Here is a 23,626-nt window from a genome sequence, read left to right on the forward strand (position 1 = left end):
AAAAAATATTTACTGAAATTTTCAATATTTTCTTTTTATTTTATATTATAGCATTGGAGAATTTATCTAATGAAAAGAAAATACTAAAAAGCTAACCGATTCCCAGAGCACTTCTGGCAAGCTGAAACAATTTTTCTCAATACTAAAGCAAAAAATCTGACGAAACAATATGGAATATCATGGAGAAGCGTAACTTAGAAGCTTTCAAGCTATATTTTCATTTAATTGGTAAGTTTAAAAAGTTATCGTTTTTTATTTGAAAATATTATATTTGAAAAAATTACTTCAGTTACTTTCCTACTCCAACTCTTTACCCCTAAAGCTAGTGAAATTGTTCAAAAATCTTAATAATTTTTTAATATCTCTAACATAAAGGCACTTAAAATCACTAAATAATGGTAAATTCTAAAATTTTATATATTTAGGGCACTCATATATTTCAATATTATTATCACTCGAATAATTTTATATCTGTTTTAAAAATTGTATAGTAACTAAATAGTATAGTCAACAGAAGCATCAAACCAAATTTTGTCGAAAGCTAATTTCTTTTGTGGCATACTTGATAGGCCAAACTATTAGGAGTTTTCAACTTTTTGTGCAAAAAAATCACTTTCATAAATTGTGCAAAGCTTTGGTTGAAAAAATTTGCAAAATTTAAAAAAAAAATTTAACAATACTGTGTTTAAAATTTTTCGGATGTTTTGCGTCTAAGCCATTTAAAATAGTCACCCAAATTAATGAACTTCATAAAATTTGAAAAGGAAAATACAATTCACAAAAATACAAAGGCTTACGAAATATTTTCAAAATATTTTTTTTTCCAGAACTTAGACATAGCGTAGTAAAATGCACAAAAAAAAATTTAATTGAAGCATCACTTTTAAAATCTATTAATCTAAAATTTAGTATTCTTACCATTAATCTTATTTATATTAAGTAAATATGTATTTTGAGAGTTATTTAACCTTAAATTTATTTGAAATAGTTTATTTTTGACTAAATTTTACAAAATGTTTTTTTTGATAAAGAAATTATAGAATAGAAAAAATATTGAATTTTTTTCATATTTTCACCTAATGTTGGTAAAAGTCTGCACTGAATGATCAAGTGATCATAATACTTAATTCTGACTTACAAAATGTAAAAAAAAAATTTATTATTTTTTTTATATTTAATATTTCTACTTTTAGTTTTCTTTTTTATCAACATAATTAAGCTTTCCATACATTATAAAAATCTTCACTGGTAAGCTAGTGTGATAAATCTAAAAGTTATTCATTTCTGATATAGCACTTCACTGCACTTTCCACAGTCTTCATTCCCAGTTTTAAATTTTTTTTACTGTAAAATCCGTCAATCCTAGATCTTTTTCAACAGAACACTGCTGTATATAATATACATATGTTGTATATTGTATAAAGATTCATGTTTTTTTTAAACAAAATCGCACATTCAACTTTGGTGGGAGGAATTTTGGTTCGAAATTTGCACTTCAAATAGATATTTTTAAAATTCATATTTGCTATTTAAAAAATACGTTTCTCAAAAATTTCTTTCAGTTTAGTTTTTGGAAATAAGTCAATTTAAAATCAGATGAACTGTTTTTCAAGTTTCATTTTAATCATTTTCCACAAATCAGAATTATTCCATTTCACGATATTTATAATAGTTAATGCAATGAATTGCATAAAAATATTTCTTTCACACTCAGTTAAATATGTCACATAGATCACAAGAGCACACAAAATCCACTCGCAAGCACACCTGCGTATCACGCACTCGCACACGCAATTTTTCGCAAACGCAAATCTTCAATCAGAATTCGCAGAAATGCTTTCGCTATTTTGCACAAGACTCCGCTTAGACGTCTGAACTCACCATTAATCACGACTCGTAATGCCAAATGGTGCTCTTGCGTTCGCACTTGGAGCCCTCACAAAAAAATCCTTTGCAGTCGACGTCAGCGCAGGCGCGCAGCGTCGCCAGCGGCTGATTGTGCAACTTGTGCGACGTTGCACTGCACTTGCAATCGGCTGAGGCTGAGACGATGCAACCAAACGAACGTCTAACAAAGAGAATGCACGACGGACCGACCGACGGAACGACCGTTTGCCTAAAGAACAGATCGACACGCGCTTGAGCTCAGTGAGAAAGAGACCGAGCGGGCGCGGAGATTGCAAAGATCTGAGGCTACAACTACAACACTGCACACTAGAACAAACAAACAAACACAATAACAAAAACTGTTTTGTCCGCGACCTCGACAGGCGCGACGTGTGGGAGTCTGCGGTGGAGGGAGAGTTCCACAAACGCGAGCACGATACTACTTACGAGTCACAAACCAAGCACTTGTAACACACTCGAAGTCTGGAGAAAGACTGAGGTGTATTTCGGCATTACGTGACTAATATAAAGTGGCTAAAATGTTGGCGTAGTCATGGTCATGGTCTGTCACCAGCAGCAGTTCCAGCAGCAGCTTCACACTGTGTCGCTCAGTGGTGTTGCAAAAAAAGCAAGAATAATTGCAATTCACCACGCGAGTGCATTAGAAGCACCTCTGCAAGTTGCAATTTGGCCAAAACCAGCTATTCACCGCAGCTCAGTGAGCGCTTGGCAGAAAGGTCGCATGCAGAATCATACCAAAAGTCACAGTAAAGTCTAGCAAATCTCACCTCTCGATTCTGCAAGTTTTCGCGAGAGCACGCACAATTCTTTATTCACCACGCCGTTTGCAAAGTGCAGTTCGTTGTAAACAAAGAGCGGTTTCCAGTGTCACAAACACGGCTTATTGGAATAAACCAACTGGAAATGTTTTAAGCTCTCATATAGTCCATAAGCCTCGCTCTCACTCTCAGAGCACCATGTGTCATCTGCCTAAACTGAGCGCTGATCACAGCCTACTTGTTGCTGTCATCAAATGGTGTTGCATTTGCTATTGTTGTTGTCTCTGAAAATTCACGTGGCTTCGCGCGTTCATCCGTTTTGTTTTGATTGTCGTTTTCGTTGCGGTTCGCCACGCTTATAAGCCGCTTTTGTTTTTGCTTTTGTGTTCTTCACCTCCACATTCGTTTCGTTTCGCCGGCACAGGCTGGCTGGTTTGTTTACATGTGTGACGTCATTGTTTCGACTGTGGCGATGGCATTTACAATGCGTTGTGGTGAGTTTCAACGCATACATTACTCACCTTTTTGGTGTGCAAAAACTGAATTTGAATTTGTACAACAAATTCTGTGTGAATTACAAATTATTGCGAAAATTGTGAAATTACAGATTTTGTGGTTAAAAATGCGAAGTAGACAGAGTTTTGTTAATGATTTATAAATAAATATTATCAGCACTTTGCTTGTTTATTTGTTGTAGCAACAAAGTATGTGTGTAGTGAGCATTAGCGTAACGGAAATTCTTCAGGAAGTAATTAATAATTATTTTTTTACTGCGATATTTGAATAATATAGGAATTTCATTATTTTTTATTGTGGAACTGGCTCTCTTCCTTCGATGAGTTTGAGTTTGAAATAGCTGTAGTTTACTAAGCAATATGGGTTTGGGTGATGTTGTCATAGTTTGGAGGGAATTATAGGCATTTTATACCAGATGAGTGGGTTTATTAGACAATATTTGAACTTAAGGTATGTAATATTTAAAGAAGACCCTCAGAAGTATTTATGTATATACACCTTAGGTGGTTTCTTCATTTTGAAAGTTTCTACATTTTTAAGGTTTTTGAACACTTTTTGGCACATACATAAGTGGTTAAAAATGCTACTGATCGGTTCCTACAATTATCACTACGGTATTTTCAAAAAATTCGGTGAAATCATACAAATTAACTCAATAAATCCACCTACTTTTCACATCATTGCCGTTCATCGCCTTGACATTGGCCTCAAGGTACATTAATCAGCGTGCCGTTCCTGCAGAGCTCCGCTTGATAAGTAATCAAGAAGGGAATATATGCGATAATATTTTGTATGCTTTTGTTTTATAAGCGGATTTGAAAACAAAAACAAATAGAAATTACCGATATCACCACAAAGCTTCCGCAAAACCTAAAAATTTGAAAAAATATCAAACTCAGTATTGAATTTCGATATGTGGCAAGATGGCATGCAGGTATAATTTTCTGTTATCTCATTGTTTATGCTTCTTTATTTGATTTGGTTGCAAATATTTTGGCGAAATTAATGTCAAGAATTGACAGCTGAGAGTCAAGTTGGCGAGCTGGGTGTTCCATGAAGTTGAGTAGGGACAAATAACAGACTGTTAATATGTATGTAAAGTTATGGGCGATGGTTGTATGTATGTATTTAAGAGGTTGTAGTTTTTTATATGAATTAATTATGAGAAAGAATATAGGTACATTTTATATAAAAAATATTTAGTTATTGGTATGAATTTCATTTTTTACCACCAAAAATTTAATACTCGTCTAAAGTTTAGCACCATAATCCATCATTGATGTCTGCCGAAGAGCGTTGCGCATGCGCAAAGTATCAAATTTATTTGTGTGTATATTCTTTCTGTTATGAAGAATTTGCGTAAAATTTTATTTGCATATTTCATTTCACTTCATATTTACACATCTTTAGCGGTTCAGCTTTTGCGGATATGCAAGCAAAAGTATCATTTCGCCCAGCCTAACACATCAAGCCATTGCACTTTGGGTCAAACCACACATATTGACAAAAGCTCATGCTTTTCAATGGAAATTTCAAGTTGATTAAGCAAAGTGTTTCGCCGTCACTTATGAATTCCACAAATATTTGTTGAAGAGTGTAAGGGTTTGACAGATGGAAGGTTTGAAACTGAATACACAGGATAAAGAGGGAGAAACTAAAAAATTAAAACAACTTTTTTAAAAATATATATTTTCAACACTACAAATTAACTGAAAATAAAAATAATGAATTTTGAATATTTTCTTGCCAAAAAAATATATTTTCAGGGAACTATTTGAAATTCAAGATTTATGATTTTTTCCGCAAATCACGATTTTTCTGCAAAATTTCAACCCACATTTTGCAATCACTCGCAATCTTGAGCTCATTTTCGCGAATTTGTGCGCTTTACTCTTTCATTACCAATTTTTGTTGGCCAAAATGTTGCAAGTTAAGCGCGCACATCCATTTAATCCGCTAAATTCACACAGTGCTGCACACAAACACACACACATCGGTGCATTGAATTCATCAATGTCAGTGCATGCAAATTACCGTTAATTATAAAGCAATTTCGAACTAAAATGGAAATTCGTAAATTTGGCAATCGGAAATGCTTCGGAAGCGTCTGCTTCGCCTGAGCACAACAAGAACAATTGCTTAGAATTGTGCAACAACAAAGCGCATGTGGAGAAGCAACCGAGCGAGTGTATATTTTTTGGCAAGGCGTTGAATAAATTACCTGAGCGCTTTTGGTGGTTAATAGCAGCAACGGTGTTGGCTGGCTGACTCGCTTTTTTATGGCGTACGCCCACAGTTGTGCGCACAGCTAATAGTTTGCTGTGAAAAAGCATCAAAATTGTTATGTACTCGTATGTGTGTGTGTGTGTGTGTGTGATCTTCCTTTTTATTGCGAAAATGTTGCTTTTCGCTTTAAGTTAGTTGAGTTGTGCAATAAAATACTAAGTTCATGTGCATGCTTATTTGAGCTTAAGTTCAGTTTTAGGTGAATACTTCGATGTTAATTGAATAGTCAATCATTTGGTGTGAAAATTAGCATGGAAGTGAGAGATACGGGTCTGAAAATAATACATATACTAATTTAAGATTTAATGAACTAGTGAAGGCGGGTAATAAAATGATCAAATTTAATTCAAAATATTCAAGAAAAATAATTTTTGAGTCCAGGTGGTCTCTTATTGATGGATCTAAAGAGGTTTAATAAGTTTTTATTTAATGTAGAAATGAAAAAACAGAAAAAAATCCATATAAATAACCTAAACTCTATTGAACTGATAAATTACATATAAAAATCGATAGTAACTATCGTTATCGATATTTAAATATCGTTCATCGATTTTTACCATATATGTCATATTTTAATGATAAATATATTCTCTTTTGGAATACTACCCAACATTTTTAGCGTTTTTAAAGACTTTGCCAATTTATAAGAACATTCTAAGGGTGAATGCCATGAATAGAAGATAAGTTGCACATACACTATTTTATGATATATATTTTCCATTATTAAAATATATTATTTCCAAAACGAATATGAAATAATTGGTTTTATATATTTTTATCGTTTATTATTTTTTCAAATCTTATTTATCGATAACCCGATTTGAACTCTTTATGTCACTTATTTTATATTTTGCTGAAAATAAACTTTTTATACTCTCGCAACCTGTTGCACAGAGTATAATAGTTTTGTTCACCTAACGGTTGTTTGTGTCACCAAGAAATATAAGAGTTAGATATGGGGTTATATATACATAAATGATCAGGATGACAAGTGGATTTGAAATCCGGATGTCTGTCCGTCCGTCTGTCCGTCTGCCCGTGCAAGGATAACTTGAGTAAAAATTAAGATATCTTTATGAAACTTGGAACATATGTTCCTTGGCACCCTGAGGAGGTTGCTTTCGAAAATGGGCAAAATCGGTCCACTGCCACGCCCACAAAATGGCGGAAACCGAAAACCTATACAGTGTCATAACTAATCCATAAATAAAGTTATGAAAATGAAATTTGGAACATAGGATCCCATTAGGGAGGGGCACATTTGGATGTAATTTTTTTGAAAAAGTGGGCGTGACCCCACCCCCAAATATTCTTTTTGTATATAACTCGCATACCAATAAAGCTATATAAACCAATTTTTCTGCAGTCGTTTCTTTTAGCCGTTTCCTTATACAGTCCAAAAATGAAAGAAATCGGATAATAACCACGTCCACCTCCCATACAAAGTTTAGGTTGAAAATTACTAAAAGTGCGTTAACTCACTAACGAGAAACGTCAGGAATACCAAATTTTACATAAGAAATGACAGAAGGAAGCTGCACTGAGATCTTTTTTACAAAATGGAAAATGGGCGTGGCGTCGCCCACTTATGGGTCTAAAACCATATCTCAAGAACTACTCCACAGTTTTCAATGAAATTCGGTATATAATATTTTCTTGACACCCTGATGTCACTGGTGGAATATGGGCGAAATCGGTTCACAACTACGTCTACTTCCCATATAACTCAATTTTGAATCCTTCTGATTCGTTCACTTTATAATGTATACATAAGGAACCGATAAAGATAGCGAAATAAAAGTTTATACAAATACTGTATTTGACCTGTGATATCACTTGTGGAAAAATTGTCAAAATCGAACCATGACTTTTCAAGGCCCCTGATATCAAACATGAAGAACTCAGTGCCTAAGGGTAATTTTTTACCGAAAATATAGGTAAATCTCTAAATAAATTGCGAGAGTATCAAATGTTAGGTTGCACCCGAACTTAGCCTTTCCTTACTTGTTTTAAATAATAACATAAAAACTTGTTTCAAATATTATTTATCGATAACCCGATTTGAACTTTTTATGCCACCTTTTTATATTTGGCTTGAAAATAAACTTTTTTTATTAACACTTCGAACTTTTGGTTTTTCGATAAATAATTTAAAATGTAATTTTATCGATTAATTTTCTAAAAATAAATTATGTTGATTTTAAAAATATCGATAAGTCCATTTCTTAGATCAATTTTATTATCAGTAAAATTGTCACGAATGCATGCTGTTAAGAAAGCTAATATGATTTTAAACGAAACAAGTCACTTTCTTATATTCAAACCGTATTTCGAACAAATGTTTTATTCTCGTAATACTCATGTATTCAAGAAAAATAATTTCATTACAAATCGTTTACAACTAGTCCTTTTTTTCTTAATCCAAATATATCATTGTCGTATAATGCCCTTATTATAGTAAATTAATTATTTCTTGAGTCCAACTGTGCCATTGTGCCGTTATGACAGCTAGCTGCCATACATAGCATATCAACAATACTTAACACGCATATATGAACTTATTGCATTCCTATTTAAGCCCTCCGAATAAAAGTATGAGTACAATAAACAAAGCCAAGTCAATTAAAAAATAATTAAATTATTTTTAGAGCAGCCTAAGCGTAGGGTTGAAAGTCCAATATGCTCTTCCTTGTAAATATCAACACTTGGCCATGCGTATGACAGCCGCAACGCGCAAGCAAGGAAGTAGGAGCCGTCGTGCATTGTCAGAAATGTCTGTTGCAATGAGTGAGCCAGTGATGTGAGATAATATTTTGCGATTGTTTCTTTACTAGAGAATATTAATATTTTATACAAGGTGTATTTTTTCGTTTATAGCAGAAAAATACCATTGTTAATTTCATTGCGGAGGATATTTCGAAAAATTTTAATTCAATGTAAGGGAATCTAAAAGGTGTTTGTGGCAAGAAATTGTTGAAGCTCTAAAATCGATTAACTTATGTAAATTGAAACTGTCGCATAAAAATATTGATAATATTGATAGAGAAAAATTAAAAATAATCGATATATCGATTAATCTGTATCGAAGTTATCGTATAATTTATCGATTATTTTTTGAAAATTATTAATTTTCTCAATATGTTGCACAACTAACTTAAACGGCGGCTCAAATGTAAGATGTGTTAATTGTCGAATGACTTAAGAAATTTTATCGATAACTTTTAATCGAAAATATGATTGTAATATATGTATATTAAATTATCTTTCAAAACTTCTTTAGTTAGAAAATCAAACTACTATCTTTTTCGAAAGACTTGGCTCGTAAAAGTAACTTCTTCAGGTGGGCCAAGGACCTGAACTTTGTTTATTTTAAGTCATAGCAAATTCTTTCTAAGATTTAACAGATTTGCTAAGGATTAAAGCTGGTATATATGATTAGGAATCTCATATAAAGTAAATATAAAGTATTCTAGTACCAGGATCAATGACCCCTTTAAGGCTTTTGTACACCATATCTTACATAATTTAAGCAAAAAAAGAAAATTAAAGTATAGTATATAATTAGAGGCTTCAAGAGAATGGAAATAGAACAACTGCTGACGTAATTTTTGCATACCTCAGTTTTCTTGCTTCATTTTGCTACCATCACTTCACATATGTAGTACATACATATGTACATATTATGTATATACATAGGCGCGTATCCTCCTTTCATTATTTTGCTGATTTTCCAAACAAACATGTTAAATTAATTTAGCAACATCACCGCCACACATTCCCGGCCAACAACACTGCAGGCAAAAGAGTTTCATGAAACAATTCGAAAGCTTCACTCTGTAGAACAGCAGCAACAAAAACAACAACAACAGCTGTAGCAGCGTTGCTGTCAAGTCGAACTTTAGAATATATTTTCAACTTTCAGTGAACACAACTTGACTGGCCACGTCAGTCATGCCACACCTCACAAGAACACCGAATGCGGCACATACAAATAAACAAACACACATACAAATGAGCGCAGAGGGTTTCCTCTTCCTCCTTTTGAAAAGTAGCGCAAACAGCATAGAAGTGAATTTTAATTAAAGGTTTCCGTTTCATTCCCTCATTGTGTTGTTGGTCCGTTTTTTTGTGTTTTTTGTTTTTGTTGTTGCCTTTTCGTTCTTATTTAATTTTATGGCTGTGGTTTTGGTGTGCTGGTGGGTCGGCTCGCAAGACGGTGTAATGTATACGCTTAATTGAATTTCCTAGAAAGAGTGCGTGAAGGCCTGTAAGCACACTACCATTTATGCTGCTACAACAACTACTACAACACCATGTAGACATAGAGTCTTTGTCGGTTTTTGTGTTGCCGCCGCCGCCGCCAGCACTCCTTTTTAATAAACCATTCAAGTTTTGAGGAGTTGTGAGAATCTATTTCAGAAATATTTCAAGAAGCGAAATTACAAAAAAAAAAAAAAAATTTAAATTAAAAAAACATAAAAATTTAAACAAAATTAAAAAATATTCCCGCTAAACTATTGCAGTTAATGCAATTTTCCCAGCCTTCCTCGGCCGCCTAGTTCGCTTGTGTCTCTTCTGTGCGTGCGTGAGGTCCTGCGAAAATTGATTTGTTGGCATGTCTTTTCGCTTGCATTTCAAGTTCTTTATACTGTTCATGCCAGCAGGCGCTGCTATGTTGCATGTTTACAGTTACATAATTGAATTGTCTACTGCCCACACACACGCACATACATATACTGACGTGAGAGCGCTGAATTTTGAGTGACTTTGATGTGTTGCGGGCAAAAAGTAATTACTTGCTGCGTACGAAAGAACAATGTGCTCTGCTGTTTTGTGGCACGAATGCCAAGCCACACATGCACCACTTGCTTGTATCAACAGCAAAAAGTCATCTTAATCTCAAGCGTTTAGCTTCAAATATTAGCTGTGGGTGTTGTAATTATATTGAGACGTGTCTTGCCAGTGGCTAGTAGCACAGCACGGGAGTGTGAACAAAAGACTTAAGCAACGAACCTGCACGATATGCAATGTTCAGGAGAAATAAAAGTTTAGTTTGGCAGGCGAAATTGAAAAATGTATGTATGAATAGTCTATTTCAAATGAGTAGAGTGACTTTGCCTTATTCTTGATCTCATATAATAGAGAAATTTTTGTTTTGAGACCCATGCGTCAAAACTTTTTAAGACAAGTCAGTGAAATTTCGATTGTACTACTAATCATTGAATAAATGATTACTTAAGCATTCTCAAGTAAGAATGGATAGCTCTTAGTAATCTGCACTGGATTTTTAAAGTTGACCTGTTCACTTGTTTTGTATGTTAACCCGAAGCCGTATATGGTTTTTATGATGAAAGTATTCTATATACAGTAAAACCTGTAAAGTTGGACACCCTTATAATTGTGACACTCGCTCAAATTGGACAAAATTTTCTGTACCAACATAATATAGTACAAACTATCATTCCTTCATAACATGGACACTCGCAAAACTTGGACAAAAAGTGCTGAATCACAGGTGTCCGCTTAGACGGGTATTACTGTACTCCAATATAGCTTCGGCTCCTTCAATTATAGGATCTCTCCTGAATTTGATACCAGTAGTTCAGTTTTCCACCTTTAGACTTAAAAAATCGACCGGCAAAAAGTTACCCTGTCTGGAACTTCGGTAGTATCTGAATTCACCATTTTTAACTATCTTTCACTATAGTCTTCGACATTCAGTTTTTTCTCTTCAAAGATTATTGAAATCAGTCTCCTATTCTTTTCGGAATTTATTTCAGTCTTATAGTCTTTTCGCACAGCCAAATTAATTGATCAATTATAATTTTAATTGAGAAACCAGTTTCTGCTCTTCATACTGCCGACTCGATAATCGATCAGCTGTTATACATTTTTGTTTTTCATTTTCATAAGCAGTTGGTAAGTTTCAACAGCTGATTGCTATTTTCTCAATAACCACAGCCATTATTTCCAGCAGCGACATCTACGTACGAATAGTATAAATGCAATTTTATCAAAAAAATACAGGCAACTCGCATTTCCTTTTCAACTCGATTAAAATTCAATAAAAATAAATGTACATAGATTTTATTCTGTATCATAAATCAGCGCTTTAATCGAGCACAGGCTCGTTAATTGAACAATTAGCTCTTGTGCGAAAAGGCTATTAACTTAAACCTTCCAGACTGTCATACATGTTTCTCTTACTTTTGACTCAATAAAGGAATAACTGATTGAAAGGAACTATTGACATTCTATTAATAGAAGACTCGTAATTGACACCTTCACAGACTTCTGTTGGAGGAACACTCAATAGAAGAATAACCGATTCAAAGGAACTATATAGGACCCTGTCGATATAAGACTCGTAATTGACACCTTCACAGACTTCTGTCAGAGGAATCTGTCAAAGAAGTTTTTCTTATCTTTTTCTCTTTCTCTCTCCCACTATCTCAATTTTTCTCACTGTTGTTCTTACTCGTCTCTGCCTTCCTCTTTCCCTAATGGTTTATTCTAACTATAGTCGGCATTGGCGATAAACTCTTCTGAGTTCAGATTGTACTAGTGAGTGAGATATGAGTCTCCATAAACTTTTATGATAAAAATTTAAGCAAAATTAACCATCAAAAAAGTTAATCAACTGACAATTACGGACTCAACAATTTCTGTAAAAAATATTCATTACTAGCTTTAAATTCCATCAGTTTGGATTATATAATCGAAAGATTTATTCTCAAATTAAATTAATATAAAAAAAAATTAGAAAATGTGATGTAAGAATTTACATTCGTAATCAAAAATATATACAGTTTCATAAGTCTCGTGTGAAGTCGTTAAAACACATTCTTCACAGCTCAGCAGTTCTAGGATTCCATTGAGTGATTCCAAGGTCAAGCAAGGTAGCATTGAAATTCATGGAAGATGCGCACAACTAAAGAAAACTTAATTTGAAATAAAAATAACGGCAAATAGACAATTCCACACTTGTGCTCGCAACAAAAGTGATTAAAATTAATTATTTTATGATTGCGTCATAAGAATTTGATGCCTAACGGTCAATACCAGCAGACAATCAACAATTATACAATCGAAGTAACGAAGAGAAAGATAAGAAATTTTATTGTTAAAAGCTTTCATCAGCGATTTTTTATGAAAAATTGTGTATAAAGAGACTTAGCACCCGTTCCTACTTTTCAACCAATCAATAACAAGCTGACTGTTAACTATGCCAGCAAACTAACTGTAAATTGGAAAACAAATAAAATTTTGTAATATGAAAATTATACAGCAGCACCGGCCATTGGGGTCAACACACAGTGACACACTTCCTTTTTCGCTGTGAAAATATATAAAATTAAACAATTAATTGACGCCAAGAGCAATCACGCTGATTGCATGGTGAATTGGTGGAAAACTAAAATTAGACAGCGCTAATAATTGGTGAATGCCGGTGAACGAAGCGACATAGTCAGTTTGCAAGAGCCAAAAGGTGGTACACACACTCATATGGTTGTGTGTGTTAGTTGAAAAACTAAGAGGCAGGCGAAACATGAAAATTATTGATTGCAACAAAATTGTTTGTTGTTGCCACAAGTGGCATAAAGTGAATGTCAAGTTCACATAAACACAATTTCGCATAAACCTGCTTAAGAAGCCACCACACTTACTCGCACGCAGGCAGCTGTTGGTATGTGTGTGTGAAAGCGTCAAGTAAAAGTGGCGCAATAAGTAGCCGCAGGAGAGCTAACTATGCTGTAAAGTAATATTTATTTTCTTAATATTTTTTGCTTTCCTCTTTCTATAATTCAACAAATCGAACTGCCACACTTGGTGGCAACCAAGTTGATATGATCAAATCAAAATTGTTCGTACTTCGCCATGCAATGCGTGAGAACGCTGTAGCTCTGCAACGGTTGGTTGTTGCATGCAGCATCGCAAATCGTTTTAAATGAAGACATTAATCTTTGCGGAAGTGCCAAGCGCAAACACACACACACAGCGCTCTTTTAAATATAGACGCTTAGCGCAATAAGTGGTTCTGAGCTGTAAAACTACATACAGTAGAGTAATTAGCGAGTTAGCAACTGGTTAATGTAGTAGTGAGCAAGTGACCGATTGCTAGCGATTATAAAGTAATTTAATTAAAGAAAATTATAATAAATAAAAAAATAAAACTTATGTATCCATGTGTAGGAAGAATTTTGAGAAATTCTACTAAGATATCTCTCATGCTGACAGATATCAGATTTATAAAGTAAACCATAGATGAAGGGAATTAATTTTACAACATTAGACAAATCGATATTATGTCAAGTTATAGATCAATTTCGGCGAGGCTTAACTGACCGATCCAAACAGGGTTAGATCGCTGGAAAGACAACCCTTACCCTTGATAAAGTCTGTGCCAAATTCAGTACCGTATAACCGGCTTCGTGGAAACACATCTAACACCGTTTTGGTCTTTTCCGACCTCAAAGAAACAGCTCGTTTCCTGTGGCTCCTGTGAAATGACTTCGCTGACAACTGATTCATAATTGCCGGTATATGGGAATTAAGTAATAATACATCCTGTCAAATAGGTACCCGGAAGTATGAAATAAAATACAAACAACTTATCAATCATCTAAATTTATTATATCCCATTCAAAATTGGCCCCTTCTGAGGCAATACACTTTTTCCAACGAACAATTCAATCATCGAAACACTTTTTAAAGATATATTCCGGGATGGCCTTCAGTTCTCGTTGCGAATTAGTTTTGATGTCTTCAATGCTCTCAAAACGGGTTCCACGAAGTGGTAATTTGAGTTTTGAAACAGGAAAAAGCCACATGGGGCCATATCTGCAGAGTACCGTGGTTGTCCGATGATATTTGTTGAATTTTTGTTCAAAAACTCGTTCACAATGATCGCTTTATGTGCTGGTGCATTATCGTGGTGCAAAATCCAACTGTTGTTCCTCCACAAATCTGGTCTTTTGCGACGAACCTTCTCTCTCAAATGCTTCATAACGCCAAGATAATATTCTTTATTGACGGTTTTGCCCTCCGGTAAGAATTCCGAATGAACAACACCACGAATATCGAAGAAAACAGTCACCATTACCTTGATTGTGCGCGGTTTATTCGGTTTCGGCTAATTTTTGTCGCGCCACTCCGATGATTGTTGACTTGTTTGCATGTCGTATTCGAAAACCCACTAGTTATGTTGCGTTCGATGAACGTTGGATCGGAATTTACGCGTTCATGCATGCACTTTTTCAAGAAAATTCAGATCTTTTGGCACCAATCGCGCTGCGATTTTCCGGATATACAAAACATCAACCAAAATATGTCAAGCGGTGTCATGATTTGGGCTATCTCTCGCAAACTATAATGTCGATTTTAGAGCAATATTTCCTATATTTTGTCGACGTTTTCTTCAGTTGAAGAGGTCGAAGGCCGTCCTGAATATGGCAAATCGTTCACTTCTTCTCGCCCCTCTTTGAACAATTTATACCAATCGTAAACTTGAGTTTTCGACATTTCCAACGTTTTGGCACAAGAAATTTCGTTTGAACCACAAAATTTCACACAAGCCCTTTGTTAAATATTTGTATCCATAGTAAAAATCGCAACGCACACAAAAGGTTGACTTGTTCCTAATGACGCCGTAAATAAACTAAATGACACATAGCAATAGCATGACAGTTGTGTCAACCTGGGAAAAAAATGTTTAAATATTCTCAGCGGAAAAATTTAAAATGAAAATTCCCGGGTACTTATTTAACAGAATTTATAAGCCGATTTCTCTCATCCTTGTCACATAATAACTATTTTATTGAGAACTCAATTAAGCAACTAGGCCTCAAAAATTATTATAGGGAAAGTGGGCGTGATTTTGAACCGATTTAGCTTATTGTGCTATAGTATAGAGAGATAAGAGTAATAAATAGGCTGTTGAACACCCGTTGTCCAATTTTTCATGCCCGTTCGTGGGCATGGCAAAAAAGTGGATTCCGATGTTTGTTTTGTTCTTATTAAAATCTGGATATTTTTTTTCATAATATATATTCTTCGATTGAAATCTAAACTACCCACTTTGTAACTAGTTTGTTACTACTTACCAGTCATTAAGTCTTAAAGTTTATCTCGTAACGTTTTAATTCTAACAGTTTTCCTGCAAATGATACACACACATACCATATGATTATAAATATAAATATGCGCTGCAACACGCATATTACTCGTTGTGGCAGCTAAAGAATGGCATAAATACACCAATGTTGCAATGGCTTATGTAATGCAATAAATGGCGCCACATATGCACACAGGCTGCTATAATCTGATCTCAACACACATAAGTGTACATATGTATGTGGTTCTTGCTGCACACAATTCATATCAAATGGCTGTCATTTCGCCGGTTGGAAAGCTTTTAATTTCATACTTTCGCATGATTTTATTGGATTTTATTTTTCACGCGCTTTCATGTTGCACAGTAATTAATGCAGCAAACACGAAGTCACAGAGGAAAGGGAAATCGATATGCTATAAGATGCTGCTGCGACTGCTGCTGTTGGTAGCACTTTAGTTCTGAATAGCGTTATTAGCGCGCTGGCTGGTGCATTGCACTTCTAATACCCATGCGCTGTTATGTCACGTCTGCCAGCGGACACTGAGCTGCGCGGAGAAATTCGCAAGCAGATTATATACAAATTAGCCTGACACTGAGCCGGGGTTTATTGCCCATTGAAAGTGGTTAAATGGTGAGGTACAGTCATACGCATGTATGTATGTGTGTGTGTATTTCAATGGTGGGTTCGGTGAGTTGGAGAAAATACTCTTACTGCGTCATGAAGTGCATATGTGGATGATTCAGTAAATTAATAAGCAGCTTATGAAGATTGAAAAAATTTTGAAAAAAAAATGATTGAGATATATATCCAGAAGTCTTGGGAAATAATTTCGCCGTTTCATTCCTTGTATGGAATCCTATACTCAAACTTTCCTTATATTTATCAAAAGTTTCTAGAACCGAAGTTAGATTCTAGGGCCTTACAAGGGCGAACCATTGCTCATATTGAAAGGTTCCTTCGTAGCTCTTTTAAGTTCCCTTGCATTCTATTGAACATACCGACAATATATCTGTAGTATTTTCTCATATCCACGAAATTTCAAACAAAATTTGTATAACTGTGACTGATATCACAGAATTTCGCAATGTCTAAACTTGGCTCAATTGCATGCTTGAATAGCTCAAATGAGCTGAACAGCCAGACATACACAAATGACGGACGAATGCAACAAATTAAATTATTACCTCATAATGTGTCAGATAGCGCTGTCATAGACAACAGCAAGAACAACACGCTACAATACAAATCTGCCGTCATTCGCTACATGATATGGTCGCTTCATATTAATCTATAAGTGGAGATCTACCGCTATACAACACACACACATGAATACAAACCAAATAGAGATTGCATGCGACATGAGAGGCTTAGCGTGCAAACTTGTTGTTTTCGTAGCAAACATAAATCAATGTCAATAATGAACATGATTTTTTTTCTGCAGCGTCTTGAGTTGGTCACATGTTTGTTTGACGTTTGAAAAAGTCTTTTGCAGTATTTGTCATGCGAAAACATCACTGCGAGTCAGAGCGATGTCTACGTATAGACAGTGTGGGCCGGTATGGCACTGCTTTATATGGGTTAGTTGTACAATAACACTGTGCAGACGACTAATCATTGAGTAATGAGACATTGGAAAAAGATTATAATAGAAAAAGGTCGAAGAAACCAGAAACTTATTAGCGAACTAATGTGGTGACACCTACACAGCGGCAAAGCTTGAAATGACGTACATATTCGAGGAGAAGACAATAATATGAATTATGAATTGATTGTGAGTTTCCGAGTATTTTTCTTTAAACGAGATAAAATTAAAAATATTTGGTTGAAATTTCAAAATTCGAAATTGAAAGTTCGAAATTAAAAATCTAAAATTCGAAATTTCAAATTGATTTTAAATTTAGTATCGAAAATTCCAATTTAATAACCAAAATTTCAAAATTGTTTAAAATAGATGTTGATTGTTCGAATTTGAGAATCGAATCGAATTAAAACAAAAAAAATTAAATTGAAGTTGAAAATTCAAAATTCGAAATCGAAAGTTCGAAATTACGAATCGAAATTTCCAAATTCAAATCAATTTAGTCAAAATTCCAACTTCATAACCCAAAATTAAAAAATAGTGAAATTCGAAATTAAAATCGAAAATTCCAATTTGATATTACAAAGAAAAAAATAAATTAATTAAATTGAAAAGTATAAAATTCAAAATTCGAAATTGAAAGTTCGAAATTAAAAATAGAAAATTCGAAATTTCAAATTGATTTTAAATTTAGTATCGAAAATTCCAATTTAATAACCAAAATTTCAAAATTGTTTAAAATAGATGTTGATTGTTCGAATTTGAGAATCGAATCGAATTAAAACAAAAAAAATTAAATTAAAGTTGAAAATTCAAAATTCGAAATCGAAAGTTCGAAATTACGAATCGAAATTTCCAAATTCAAATCAATTTAATAAAAAAAAAAAACTTCCAACTTCATAACCCAAAATTAAAAAATATTGAAATTCGAAATTAAAAATTGAAAATTCGAATTCGAAATTAAAACAAAAATATTAAATTAATTAAATTAAAAAGTTTAAAATTCAAAATTCGAAATCAAAAGTTCGAAACTATAAATCGAAATTTCGAAATTCAAAATAACTATCAATTAAGTATTCAAAATTCCAACTTCATAACCCAAAATTAAAAAGTAGTGAAATTCGAAATTAAAAATCGAAAATTCGAATGCGAAACTTCAAAATTTCAAAATTCAAATTAACTATAAATTTAGTATTCAAAATTGCAACGTCACAACCCAAAATTCAAACTTCGAAATTCAAAACCCGAAACTCAGAATTCCGAATTCAAAACCTGAAATTCAGAATTCAACACACGAAATTCATTTTTGAACACTAATTTGCAAAGAGTGAATTTAAAATTTTGACATACAACTTTTCTAATACCGCTGCACCTCATATGGGTCTTCACTCTTCGTCTGTCTGCATTATTACTTTATGCTCCTCTTAAAATGTCACTTCCCTAACCATAATTCACTGCGAATATCCTTCAAAGTAAACAACTTGTTGGTAATCAACATTTTATTATCGTTGGTCATAAAAAAATCGTAACAATTGTTGTTTGTGTTTGTGCATGAATGTCTCTAGCATAAGCTAACGAAGGCTGTCGCAATAAACATTTGTGGAGACACGTAAAACTGCATTTTTTTAACATTAAAAACACATAAATACACGACAGCTTCGACTTTTATAAATGCAACAACAACGGCAAACACTTCTAAATAATCATAGACATCATGTGTCTGAGAGATTCTAATTGGTGATTGTGGTGTTGGTAGAGGTGGTGGTGGCAAAAGTCTAGGATAAGTGATAAAAATCATCATAAAAGTGGCGATTTGCGTTGAGGACGTTCATTGAAATCGCTTTAAGTGAATTAAAGGCAGAGCTGACTGGAATTATTTGATGGAGTCTCATATTTGATCACAGTCTAAGGTTTGAAAAATAAGGAGGAGTAGTTTTCTTGTTAGTTTTTGCGTATTTTGGAGGTTATGATGGGATCAACTTGGCATAAATTTTGATTTCTAACAGGTCTAAAAGATCGGGCATATAAAAATTCTGCAGACATTAGCAAATTACTTCAAATTACCCAAAAAGGCATTTACATTGCCAAGTCATTTCTACATTTCCGTATAAGCATTATCTTAAAAAGTGTTTCCTATCACGCCTAATGGTTCGCTAAGCGGATTACATTTCTTCTAAAAGGGCAATAACCAATAAATTTGAAAGAAAACAATGAAGCATAGTGTGGTAAAGCTATTAATTCGACAAATATGGAGAGAACTACATTTATATAATAAAAAACTAAAAACAAAAATATTTTAAAAAGCTCCAATACACTTTGAAAATTGCTCATCATTTATGTTTAGTTCAGTTTACCAATAGAAGTCTATGAAGAGCAATTAGTCGTCGGAAATCGTTTCTTTCTGCACATTTATTCACATTTCTTCTTGGCAACACAACAAGCTTTTTTGTGATCTTTTCTTACATAGTCACTCTTATTCAAGCATGCTTTTGCGATTTATTAGCCCTCAGCCCACATTAATTTGGTGTCCAATTGTCAAACTGTGTTGCTTTGATTGTTTTTCGCTGATCATAACTGTTGTTTGTCATTACTTTTGGCGAGGTGATTAATCAACTTTCGGCATTTTGTGTAATCGAGATGATTCGACAAGATTTGGTAATAGTTTCTGCTGAATGAGTGAGTTAGCATAATGAGAGTGAACTGAGAGAATATTAGTGGTTTTGCTCAATTTCTTATACGAGCCTTTTAAATGATATTTCATAATGAGAGAGTAAAGTAACATTGTCAGATATTGTTATTTGAAACTACGGAGAGAGTCATACTTAGAAATAATAATTTCTTCGAAGGCGTTACATTAGCTTTAGGTGTTGGAAAGTGATTGTATAGTAACAATTTTCTGAAGACATTGGGATCTTATAAGCGGGTATTTCTATATGGGAGGCTCCTATGAAGAACCACATGACACGCTTTTTCAACAGCTCTTATAATTTGAGAACACACCAAGCCAACCTTCAATTTACAAAATATTTTCGAAATATGTTTCACTTTGCTTTGAAATCAGTGCTAAAGAATGTCTTAAAATACCTTCAATATCATGCTATTGAAAAGCAGTCAATCTAACATCCGCAAACCATTATAAGCTGTTACTAAGAACGATTTACTTGAAATCCATTAAAACCAATTTAATTAACAAATGAGCTGACAAAGTGAGTAATCAACAACTTTGTAATGAATAAATATTTGCTTAATCCTTCCGAGCAACAAAGTCACACACAACAAGTGGTAGAATGACGAAAGACACGTTTTACAGAACACACCAATACTAACATAATTCATTTAAGCTAACTAGCTGTCGGCCGCTGATGCTGGGTAAGAACAGTGAGGTAGCCAGCAATGTGTTGACAGTCAAGCAACAAATGACACTGGTAATGTTGTAGGCATACAGGAAATCTAATTTGCAGTATTAAGACAGAGTGTTGAATAAAGTAAAAGAATTGCAAAAAAATTAGCAAAGAAATTTTAAGCAAACCGTTCTTGGACCACTGTGTTGTTGCAAGCAGCTCTACCAGCGGCTGGGTGTGGGCTCTGCGTCGCTCTTAAATACCAGCTTGGCAAATGATGGGAATGCGCACCGGGAAATGCAAATTATGTGCAGAGATAGAGTGGTGTATTCAACAAATAATTGTCGCCAGTTACTAGTGGGAAAGTCAAAGTGTTGGAGAAAAGTAGTAAGGGAGTGTTAAGTTCAGTTGCAGCCAAATATTATACATAAAATCTCGAGATGTGTTTATAAGAATCAATACGTGAAAATTCATGAAATATTGCAATTGATGTAAATATATCTTCATTAACATATTAATAGCTTAGTAGCACCCAGAGTGGTACATTCTTTTCAAATTAATTGCTTTAAGAAAAAAAAATATCAACAATATTACTCGACGAAATTCTAAAAAAAAATGTAAAACTATTCTAAATGGTCTAAAACTAGTAAATTTGGAATGAATTACCTTGGAGCCAATTATTTTCAAAAAATTTCCAATCATTAAAAATATTCAAATTCCTCTTATTTTATAATTTTATATTTACTCGCGACATAATAAATATTTGGCAGCCCTGCTTAAGGTATTTGTAAATATATATGTAAGTATGCACACAATGACTGAATTGGTACAATATGAGAATTAGAACACTACACCTATTGTTGTTTCTCAATGACGAATGTAAATGCAAGGAGGAACCTGTAATTGTTGCAGTTAGGAATTCGGCAGCTCAGGGAACATCGTCGTCGGTTTTTGTTGCATTTTTTTGCCCGTTTCAAGTAAATTCTATTTTGCTCTCATTTAAGTATTATTGTACTTGACATTGTTGCTGGCATTTTTTCGATTTTGTTGCTTTTCTAGCAAACATTTATTTAGCAGATGTCACACAATTGTTTTTGTTAATAAATTCTTTGTGTAAATATGTTTGTATGTACATATGTAGATATGCTCGGGAACATTATGGAAATTGTTATTGTTTTCTGACCTACTAAATATTTTTGCTTATGCATAAAATGGAATGTGTGCTGCGCTGATTGCATCCACTTGCTGTCTGTTGTCAGTTTATGTACGCCTGGTCGATCATAAATACCTTACAAATTAAAAAATATGTATGAAAATAAAATAAAAATCAATCAAATCAAATTCAAGATATCACTGATAAAGAATTATTTTATAATTGCATATTATTAAATATTTTTGGTAACATTTATTTTATTCTTTATCCTTAAGAAAAAAATTAAGCATAAATCTACAAATTTGTATTTGCTTATATTTTCTTTTATTTTATCTATATTTCATATATTTGGCAACCCTGTTTTTCTATTGCATTTTAATATGCAAGTAGCGATTTTTTTATTGTATTCATACTTAGGAACGGCGAGATATTTGAAACAAATTTGTTCTTGTCCTTGCCGAAGTACATAGTACAAATGACGTCACCTACGATCAACAGCAACCTACTGCTGTGATCATGCTCGCCTGGTAGTACAGTGTGACATAGAATAAAAGTTTTAATGTTAATTATATTACTTTTCCATTAAAAGGGTACATGTGAGACATAAACTATAACTATTGGCTGGCATATTACAATTTAAAATGAAATAAATAAATGATGATGCCGCCTGCTGATGCCTGTTGACTATTTAATGTTTATGAGCGTTAGGTAGTTCTGTCATACCATACGATATTTTGTGTGTGATTTATTACATAAATTAAATTAAAATATTAAAATTAAAATCTTTGTATTAAATAAGGACACATAAATAAAAAATAAATCAATTTAGGTGGATGTCCGTCTACTACGCAATACAGAAGCGGTTATGGTATCAAAATATATTTATGTATATTTATTTATTGTACTTTAAATGTTTGGAAATTTTGCTAAATAAATCAAAATTGTATATTTAGTCACCCTGTAATAGCACAGTTCAGTTAAAATTTAACAAAACATAATTTTTCGTAGCACCCTGTATAAAGACATATCATTTGTTGTTGAAACAATATTATTACTGCTGGGATGTTGTGTTTGTAGCCTACTATTTTTCATGATGAGTTGTTATTGGTTCCCTGTACAAATTTTTAATAAATAATTTAACATTTGGCAACCCTTGTTTTTCAGCAAAGGAATGCAAGTAGCGGCTCAGTGTCTGTATATTTACTAAGAAACAACGAGATGATCGAAACGTGCTATTGTTGTTGTCCAACTTTAATTTCGTGGCTGCAGTCAACTGCTTGCTTGCCTGCTGAATTCAGTGTGTTTCTTTTTTTCAGTGTTTTTTTCTTGTGTGAAAAGTCGCATGTTTTGTGGTATGGTTGTGGATGAGTTTACGCTTATTACTACTTGGAGTGTCTTTTTTTATTTATTTAATTATCTTTACTTTTTATACAGATTATAAGGGCGCATGTCTTAAATCATAATTATTGGTTGGCTATTGCAAATCTAAAGGAAGACGTGTGGATACTACTGTTAGCTGGTGGCTGGAGTTTGTTTAATCTTTGCGAACGCCGGGTAATTTTGTAATGCTATTTTGATGTGATATTTTAAATTATTGTTAATTATTATTTTTACAGCATTATCAAGGAAGAGCAAACAAAAAAATGTAATTTCAATTTCATAAATAAATGGAAATTTTCTAATATAAAATAAAAATTAATGCTGACACTAGTTAAATGTCAATTATTATTAAATAATGCGGTTTGTAAGTATGTTTTGTTTACTAAGGAACAAGGTGATTATATTTGTTAGTAGAATGCCGCAGGTCAATAGTGAAGCAAAGGGCGCTTACTTGCTGCCTGTTATCAATTATGATCGCTTGGTACTTCAATGTACGGCAAAAATGTCAATTTTTCGTTGAATTTTGTTAGTATATAGTACAGGGATCAAGGCTATGATAATTTTATGTTCCTTCAGCTTTTCACTAAATC

The 23,626-nt window shown here is 33.5% G+C and overlaps 1 long non-coding RNA gene across 1 annotated transcript; it reads left to right on the forward strand.

Annotated features, from left to right (window-relative positions):
* On the forward strand, positions 1-23,366 carry LOC128920249 (uncharacterized). The gene is made up of 4 exons (XR_008470357.1): positions 1-228; positions 22,821-23,008; positions 23,091-23,210; positions 23,273-23,366. It is a non-coding gene; the product is annotated as an uncharacterized LOC128920249 (long non-coding RNA).
* The last annotated feature ends 260 nt before the right edge of the window (positions 23,367-23,626 follow it).

This window comes from Zeugodacus cucurbitae, chromosome 3 (genome assembly GCF_028554725.1).
Source record: "Zeugodacus cucurbitae isolate PBARC_wt_2022May chromosome 3, idZeuCucr1.2, whole genome shotgun sequence".
Taxonomy (NCBI): Eukaryota; Metazoa; Arthropoda; class Insecta; order Diptera; family Tephritidae; genus Zeugodacus; species Zeugodacus cucurbitae.